The sequence below is a fragment of the Medicago truncatula genome, chromosome 1, assembly GCF_003473485.1.
Source record: "Medicago truncatula cultivar Jemalong A17 chromosome 1, MtrunA17r5.0-ANR, whole genome shotgun sequence".
In the NCBI taxonomy this organism is placed as follows: domain Eukaryota; kingdom Viridiplantae; phylum Streptophyta; class Magnoliopsida; order Fabales; family Fabaceae; genus Medicago; species Medicago truncatula.
In genome coordinates, this window is record NC_053042.1 from 541,123 (window position 1) to 550,837 (window position 9,715).

The window sequence follows — 9,715 nt, forward strand, 5'->3', positions numbered from 1 at the left end:
CAAAGAAATAGTCTTTAAAGTCATGCGCAGACGATACCTGATTTACAACAAAAATTAAAACATAACTAACATGTGCACAAACTCTACAAAACTATATCACATTCTACCTAGAAATTAAAGAATATAATAAAGTGATGGCAAGAAAGAGATAAAAAGAAAAAGGGTGGAAGAAGAATTATCAACGTGGTGTCCCCTACTCCAATTGGTTTTTGGACACACCAACAGATTCTTAACTCACTATGCTGCATGCACATAAAATACTAATACTCCTACGTAGTACAAAAAGCAGCAATGACACTGACAAACAAGGAAGAAACAAACACACTTTCCTCACACCTTATGATTATTATTGATCCTCTCTTTTTTAAGGACCACACTATCACACACAGTCTTATGCATCCAAACACAAATTCTAGACTCTAGTACTCATATAGCATGGTCCATTCCCTTATTTAGGTTTGTACCAGAACCAATTAACTAGAGCAGCTGGCAAAAACCAAAAAGTCTCAGACACACAGGCAAAGATCACTGTCTGATCTATATATCCAATCAAACACCCGCAGCCATTAAACAGAAACTACTAAACTAGGAGTGGACCCTTTATCCCATCAATCAAATTTGTTTAGTTCAAATGATTAACAAGTTTCACTTAAGGACGAATGGTTCAAGAGAATCCAAGTTTCAGTTCAGTTTTAAACAATTATTGACCAGACTTTACCTATCGCTGCTCAGGATTCTATGTCGTAGTCACAAATTTCGATCGTTAAATGAATATTTGGTAGTTTGTAGTCTAAGATGCATTTTGAAAACCAATATGGTAGACCTAGAATACAAGTTTTCAGATCTCCATAGGTATTAGGAAAAATTCAAGTATCTGAAAAGAGTTTATAAAGAAAAGTCACACAGACACACAACACACACCTCATCTTAAAAGTCGGTTTTGTAAAGATGAGTTAAGTTATATAAAAAACTTAATAATGGCCACATGAGCTGGATTTCGGTTGTGACTAATGAAACAATTGATTTGGAACAGATGCAGTAGCCCAACAAGAATTGTGGTCCTAACCAGTGTGTGTATTATACTAAAGGTGTTATTAGGTTTGGAGAACAGTTTGTTGTATCAATCAACTGCCATATACTTTTCATATCAGATTCAGAACTCTGATCCCTCTGAAAGAGTCTTCTTTTAAGTGGGGTTTTTGTAGAGGTTTAAGTGATTCTGGGACCATTACAAGACTCTCAGACAAGTGATGTTTTGATGTGAAGTAACCTCATTCATTTCTATCTTTTTCTAGATACAATATTAATATTTATGTCTGTCACAAAATTTATACAACCAATGCTTTGAATTTGAATTTTCTATTTCCAGTGAGAAAAATGTTAATTATCTATGTTTATTTAAGGAAATACACCCAACAAGTGTAGCTCAGTATGCTGAGTTTATAGGTGAACTGACTAAGATTTATTCATGATTTTAAATTGTGGTTAGCATGACAGTTGTGTTAGGATTAGGGTTTTTAATATTATAGAAGATTAAGGACAAATGTAGTTGATGTAGCAGTAGTTATAGTTGCAATGTTGTTACATGAAACTCAACAACTTTTGTGTAACCCACTATATTAAAAATTTATTACGACCATATTTCATCTAATGTGATGAGAGTAATCCGATAGTGGTAACCTAATAGCATTTGATCAAAGATTTTTGATAGATTTAGATATCATATTAGGTTTTTATGTTGACCTTAATTTATTCTTATAAAGTTAATTTATAAGGGGAGATATGACTTTTTATAAGGAGAGGAATTATATGATATCTACTTGAAAAAGTAACTCTTTTTGGAATCTATTTTTAATATTTGGTTGGCCTAGAATCGTGATATGACCAAGATAACCAATATTATTATCAGCTTCATTTTTTGTTGTTTTAAATTGTCAAGTACTCTTTCATGATTATTGAGAATCAATGAGATAGCCAAACATGTCATAAAATTCACGTGATTCGATGCAATCAAACTGATCTGATCACAGACTGACATAAAATTGTTATTTTAGATCATATACAGGCCACCAAAAAACAATCCGACAATGGGCCCAGAAAAGCCCATATTTTTCTCTTCAAATTATCTACAAATTTTCAAACTAAACGGAAAATGAAATACTTCCTAGTTCAATTTTAAACAATCTAATTTAAAAATATGCGTTATTGACGTGACATACTTTGATCATATTTTTTTACTACTAATATATAAAAACAAATTATAGTATATAGTTGTTAGATTTGTCGCAGTGAATATTTTTAAAATATCAAATGTTCATAATTTTTTTAATAAAATTATTAAAGATATTTAAGATCAAAATTGTACATTGACATACGTGACAAATGAAACAACAAATATAATAGTAATAATTATCATAATCATAATAATCATCAATTGTGTTTCCCTTTGTTTTAACTGCAATTGAGTATGAAGCTACTGCTCTACAAGAAACTCTCCAAATTGCTTTTGGCCTTGGTCTCAGCCTCAATCAAGTAGTTTTCAAAATTGATTCTTAGATAGTTGTGACTGCAATCCTTAATATGTGAATGAATTATTAAATTTACTATCTAATTGTAGAACTCTGCTCTTATCTAGTGTTAGTTATGCTCTAGCTTATATAGAAGACAAGCAAATAGAGTTGTTCATAATCTTACTAGAGCGTCTATATTATATGCTAGTCCCAAAACTTTTTCATTCCTCCATTTAGTTTTCACTCTATTATTTTGGATGCAATGAAATGAATTATCTTTCTGTAAAAAAATTAATAATCATAAGGAGATATTTGATCCATTATTTTGATTATCTTTTTATGTTGAGGTTTGGTTTTTTTTCTTGAATGAGTTTGTTTTTGTGCTAACATTTGTTCACAAGAAAAGAGACTCTGAAAATTCGAACGTTCGATAAACAGATTTGTTTTTTTTATTGTTGAATGAGTTTGTTTGTTGTTAACCTTCGTTATAATAGAAAAGAGATTATGATAATCTGAAGTTCAATCAGGAGGTAAGTAAGGCCTGACTTAAAATTTATTGTTAAATGCGTTTAATTTTTTTTATCTGAATCAAGAGGATGACATGCATCAGGAGAAACATAGACATGTTAACTAGGTTGGCACCTCCCTAAAAAAAACTAGGTTGGCACCTATCTGAAACCTCATCCTTTGTCGAGTCTCATAAAATAAGTATTATAATATATATATGCTGTTAACTTACACCCACCTAAAAACACTAAGGTGCAAGTTAGCAAGCTGCACCGACTTATAATTTACTAAAACACTCTTTTGTTTATATTCTAATTAATTTTAAATAGAAGGGCAATTTTGTAACTAGCTTAAAAAAGATCCTTAAAAAAAGAAACAAAAAATACAATGACATGCTTAAGGTACAAAATATGTAATAAAGACAAACTTTTAAGGAAACAATATTTGAAATGATAAAAGTGAGTGTAAATTAGTGAAGGTTGTTAACTTAATAATACTTATAAAAATGAGTGTAAGTAATCAAGTGGGTGTATGTTTGTAACTTGCACCTTAGTAATTTTAGGTGGATGTAGTTTGCTAACTTGTACTTTAGTGTTTTTAGGTGGGTGTAAGTTATATATATATATACACACACAGAGACAGACACAAGAGGAGGGGTGGGGGTATATATACAAAGGGTAGTTGGATATAAGTGTTGATGCATAAATTAGCATCACTGGTAATTTAAAACTAAGTTGGAGAATTTGTTGGATGTGCCTTAAAATTAGTGTTTTTTATTTCTCATCAAAGTAATTTGAATTATACGAATGGGTAATTCGAATCATGAAGTGAGAATTGACGTATGGGGGTAATTCGAGTTATGTTAAAGGCCTGGGAAGGATAATTCGAATAACATCATGTTTTCAATATATAAAAGCAAAGTGTTGGAATTAGATTTAATAAGTCACGAAAAAACATAAACTCAAAGGAGAATTAAGGCTCTTCGATTGAGTGTTTTTTTTTTAGATTAACTTAGTTCAAGAACAATAGGAAAAAAATATGTAACACAGAGAAGATTGGGGATCCTGTGTTTAGTGTTTTTTTTTTTTTTTTTTTTGAGATTCTTGAGTGAGAAACGTGCAAAAAGAGTGCATGTGAAGGGGGAACTAGAGCTTTCTTGTGGAAATTATTAGGGAAATTGTTAAAGATTTGTCTATCGAGGGGTTGAGATTGAAATGGAGAGAAATTAGGGCATTGTTCTTGGTCACTTTCGTAACTTTCTTGAGAGAAAGGGAAAATGTATAAATTAAATTAGGGTTTTATCTTGTTGAGCTCTTGAAGCTAATGTATTATAGCTCTTTTGTATCTCTAATAAAGATGTGTTGATAATGATCAAATAGTTGTTAACTCTCCCAAACGTAGATTAGTTTGGGCTGAACTCGGTAAAAACATCTTAGTTCTTGTCTCTCTACTCTCTTTATCTCTTGTCTTTGATTTTGTTGTTTTTAATATCTATTTTCTTGGTTTGTTAAGTTTGGTTTTCATTGTTATTTGTTTCATTTTTCTTATTGAATTCACAATAGGAACAACAATTTTTTAACAATAGTGAAAAAGAACTTATATATTTTTTTTCCTGAAACTCTAGAAGGGTTAGAGATTATGAGGTGATGTGATTCCTCCCCTCAACCAGCAATTCTTATTGTTACAAGACCTGACCACCCCTTAATCATCCTCTACCTTTAAATCTTACCATTATAGGTTTGACCTCACTCTCTAATCGGTTTTCAAACACCTCTCTCAAAAGGCATCATGATATCTTCGTTTTTGGTCACTCTATCGCAGCTCGATTTAAGATATAATGTCGTTGTTGGTGTGTGAAATTATTCACTTGTTCTGTTTATTTGATTGTTTTTCGTCTTTATTGAAGGTGAGAAAAACACAATAAGAATGAGAATGAATCAATGTAAATAATTGAAAGATAAAGAGATAAGAAAAGTGAGAAGCATTTGCATTGAATTTTCGCATAACTTGTATTGTATATACTAAGTTTAATATTTACAATGTTTTTGTATAAGTGACTATCATCAGATGAAGGAATGTTTCTTCTAAACATGTTTTGCTTTGTTCCAATCATATCAGAAATTCTACACATGAAACACAGACGGTAAAAGATCTATTATAAGATTATAGGATTAAATATTGTAATAAAAATATCAATTAATAATACATTTTCATGTTATTTGAGTCTACTTTTCACCTGTATTTACGATGAACAAACTAAAAATACAATCTATTTCATTTGTTTGTATAAAAATATCTTCCTTCTTGTCATTGTCACAATAGGTCCTTTTTTTAAGCAACTTTGTGACCTAATTTGTCATGTCTGAGAATCATGTGCTGCATGTCGAGAAAGTTAGTAATTTGTTAGACGGAAAGAAAAAGAAAAAAAAAAAAACTAAATTTGTTTAACTATAAAAAATTGGAACAAAACTTATTTTGAATAATTCTCATAGATAAAAAAGAACACAATAAATTAACCACAATTTTACTGAGCCTAAAACAAAGCTATCTTAAATTTAAATAACAAACATATGTGAATGAAGAAGTATCTGTAATAAAATCAAAGTTACCCTTTATCCTTTTTTTTGGTCTTACAGATTATTCGAATAATAGAAGAACATATTGCATTTGACAAACATATTTTGAAGAACCTTTTTTTTTTTTTTTGACAGAATATTTTGAAGAACCTTCTTTGTAGTTATCTTTTTATTTATTTGAATATACATAAATTTAAAGAACCTTGTTTTCAATTATGAACACATGTAGAGTTGGGTGGTGAGTATAAATGAAAATTAAATTTACCATTTGAAGATGAAAAAAAAAATATTGCACAAATTTAAAGTCTAAAAGTAGAGTTTTTTTTAAATAAGCGAAATGACAATAGTCTTTAAAAATTCACACAAAAATACATAAAAAAAAAATCCTTTGTTCTTTTTTTGGGTATAAGATACTCCTTTTGCACAATTGCAGCTATTAATCCTGTTAATCGATCGAACCACCAATATGTTTTATATTACTTATAATATACGATATTCCTACCAACTGAGTTAAACTCACGAGGATAGATATTTATGTTACTTCTTTCTCATAGTTGAATTCAAGTTCAAGACCATTAATAATGCTTGAAAACATTCGAATCATCCTATCCAAACACTCCCAAATTGCGGGGACAACATCTAATAAGGTTGCAATGATTAAAAAACTGATAAAGTCATGTACCCAAAAATAATGATAAAGTCTACAATGGAAGATAAAGTCTATCTTGGTTAGCACATGAGGTCAAGAAATGGTTGAATGAATTATCATGTGCTAGCTACTTCAAAGTTTGTTATAACCTCTAACAATACTAACTGTTATAGTAGTATTTGAGTAGGTATGATATGATCAAAGTCATCAAACTATTTGTGATTTAAATCTATAATCATATGAGCTAACAATCACAACTTCCTTGCCAGTTGTTATGGGTTATCTTTTGTGAAGAGAAAAAAATGATAATTAGTGATCTCTTCACATAATTATAATAAAAGCCATGCACCAATTGATAAAAATTAACAAAATTATTATACATCATATTCTTTTCAACATTTTTCAATGAAATACTCCAATTTGTATTTTCTGAATGAAATGCATTTATTTAAAAAATAAAATAAAATGGAATTTATACATCTTAAATCATACCAACCCCACACTTTCCTCCATACTAGCTTGTTTGGTGGAAATTTGTCAACATCACCACAGCACATAGTTGTGTTTGTTTCTCCCTTTTTTTTCTCCATTGTCACAAAACATATAATTCATATTATCTAATGCGTGGTACTTTTACGGTCTAGATTTGCGTGATTGTGAGCCCCATCACCAAACATATATGTATATGATCAAATCATACACTCTTCAACAAACAAGAAAAAGAGGAAAAAGAATACCCCACAATTGTTAGTTTTTTTTATCACTTGGCCTCCACCTTTCTATTTTGGTTTGAGCTTGCAAAGACAATCTTAACAAATGACATTCATATTATAGGGTGACCAGCCCACTATGGTGCAGGCAGGGATGGAGGGAGAGGTGATGTGGTCCCTCCTAAGTTTTATAAGTTCATTTGAGATATTATAGAGTCAATTACTTTATGACCTTATGATGATTGGTTAAGTATTAAAGTAATGTTTGCATGAAAATAGTTTTGATAGAAATTTGGAGAGTGATGTTATAATAGAAGATGTTGGCTACTAGCTAGACTAATGAGATATGAAGTTTGGAGAGTGAGTGGTAAAACATAGTAAAAGACCTAAAATAATCAACAAATTTTGTCTGGTCGTTGTTTCATTCTATAACATATAAAATACAGGATTAATTAAGTTTTTAATTCCTATAAATATTCATAGTTTTGTTTTTAGTCCCTACAAAATAAAATCACATTTTTCAGTTCCTGTAACATTTTCTTTAAGCATTTTAGGGACCAAAACTGTTGATATAAATTTTTGATAGGGTTAGAAATGCTGATGGAAAAATTTATAAGGACTAAAACCTTAATTAACCCTAAAATATATTATATAAATATGAAAAGTAGCTAGACTAATGAGATATGAAATTTGGAGTGTGAAAGTGGTAAAACGGAAATTTTGAGTAACTTTTATACTGAACATAGCAAAAGACCTAAAATAATCAACAAATTATTCTCAAACGTCAATTTTAGATCCCACGGTCAGAATTAGAGGTGTAAGTGGTTCGGACAAAACTGATGAAATCAAAAACCCAAATCGAACCAAACCGAAAAAGTATCCAATCTTGTTTGGTTCGGTTCAAAACCAAACCGAACCAACCTAAACCGATCTAGTTTGATTCGATTCTTAATTTTTAATTTTGAGATCCAATAAACCGATAAACCGAACAAATACTAACCCCAATCTCTACTTTAGTAAATTTTTCTTATACAAGAACCATAGAAAGTATATTAAATTGACCTAATACCATTGCGATACAATACAATGCACTTTGATGAAATTCCCAAATGCCAAAAAAACACTATCGAAATTGATACGGACGAACTTCGAAGTCTTTTAATTACATTTTTTTAATATTAAAAGTCAACTATATATTCACTAAAAAAAAAATACTTGGTGTCAAATACAAGGTCAACTGCGTGTACCTCTCACCATGCAAAGTATTCCATATTTGATTTGACATTGAATTCAAAGCATGTACCCCTTTATGTAAGATGATAGTAAAAAGCACTATATCCATCATGTGATTTTTCTAGAATAGCACTTTGTAATTCTTATCCTTAAAATTTTTGAACAGTTATAAATTAGTACGAAAATGATTAATAAGAGTTGTACGACCTACACCAAAATCTTGTATTAGATTCAGTTGGTCCCGGTTCAATTCATATATCAAAAGATGATAAGAAAAGAGGACGAAATAAAATTGAAAAAGAAAATAATAATGAAAAGTTTGAGTGATGATGTAATCTTGAGCTATTAATTATATTATATGTTCTCTTTATTATATTTTATTTTTAATTTTAATTAAGCAAAAATGTGAAAGTAACATGAAGAAAAGGGTGTCAAATCTTGACCCAACTAAGATCAGCTGCTATTTACTTGTCCTGTTTGTCCAAAGGAATTTCAATGATCAATTTGGGTGAAGATGTTGAACAGCATTAATTTCATTTCCTCTTTTCTCTCCCTCTCATGATTGAAATTTACAAATATCTGTTAATTTAGATTGAGTCACAGAAAAAAGAAAAAATTAATTTAGTTATTTATAGATGGAACGGAAGTCTATAAGAATCTTATTCCAATTATAATAATTTTATTGTTAAACTAAAAAAAAATATCCGAAAACATAATTCAGTTGGCAGGGACACGTCACATTATATATGCAATGGTTGGAGTTCAAATCACATATTCTCTACTTATTTACGTTAAGGATGAATTTTTAACCATTAGACAACTTGACAAAAATATAAATAATCTACACCCCATTTTTATTTTAAGAAGTCAAAATGAAATATAGAGAACACTCCTAAATAACCGAACTGAATGAGATGATCAAAGTACTTGAGACAACTTTTACATGAAATATTTCTTTAGTTGCAAGTGTATTGTTTTCTTAGAAGTTTGTGATAATCTACTCGTTTTGTGTCGCATCATTAATGATCACTCTCCGCACTTTTTAGCCTCAAATATCACACTTTTTTTAATAAAGTGGTATCTAGGGTTTATTTGTGATGATCCTATGAGTGATACTTGTTGGAATATTGATGAGTAATCTTGTGTAAAAAGTCTAAAGTATTATCGATTCTGAATCATTACCAAATCAAGCTATTTTTGCCAAACAAACTTGCATTTGGCAAGAATTACAAACAAAATGATGTATGAAGATGAGAGTGATATTTTGGTTTCTAGGACTAGAATTAGTCAAAGTTAGGATCCAAGTACCGGCCCTATAAGAACGTGTAACGGAGACTCAAAATGCAATTCATAACGAATTCAAGAAGAAAGAATGTAAAACAAATTTAATTTTTTGATTCACCAATGCGTAGTTCTTCAAATTTTCAGAATATTGTCTTTGTAAATTTAACAAACCTTACATTTTAAAATAAAAGTATAGTAAATAAAATATAGCCAAGATAATCCCAGAGGTCTCCCAACTTAATTTCA